The following is a 497-nucleotide window of genomic DNA, read 5'->3' as shown; positions in this document are numbered from 1 at the left end:
CTGGAATAATAATAAATCCTTATAGAAACTGAAGTATAAGTAATGCAGAACCTTAATTTTGCCAAGGAACAAATCATTATATTATAAATGAGCCAATATCATGACAGATAATCAATTCTGTGAATCAATTGCTTCTCTTGTTTCAGTTTCATGGCAAAAATTCTAATAGAATTTAATCAAATGGAAATGGAAATTGTTTTCAAGTTAATAATAAGCCTGTTGAAGACTGAGATAGAAAAATACGGCTGAAATGACTTTGAGAGCACTAGCTTACTTGAAACAGTTTTGTAGAATCATAGAATATGTTGAGTAGGAAGGGACTCATCAGGATCATCGAGGCCARCTCCTGGCCCTACAMAGGACATCCCAAGAGTCACACCCTGTACYTGAGAGCATTGTCCAAACACTTCTTGAACTCTGTCAGGTGCTGTGAGCACTTCTCTGGGGAGCCTGTTCCAGTGCTCAATTCATGTCTGGTGAAAAATCTTTTCCCRATA

The sequence above is a fragment of the Malurus melanocephalus genome, unplaced genomic scaffold (genome assembly GCF_030028575.1).
Source record: "Malurus melanocephalus ecotype Western Australia unplaced genomic scaffold, MMel_1.1 scaffold_25, whole genome shotgun sequence".
Taxonomy (NCBI): Eukaryota; Metazoa; Chordata; class Aves; order Passeriformes; family Maluridae; genus Malurus; species Malurus melanocephalus.
Note: the sequence above shows the minus strand (reverse complement) of the source record.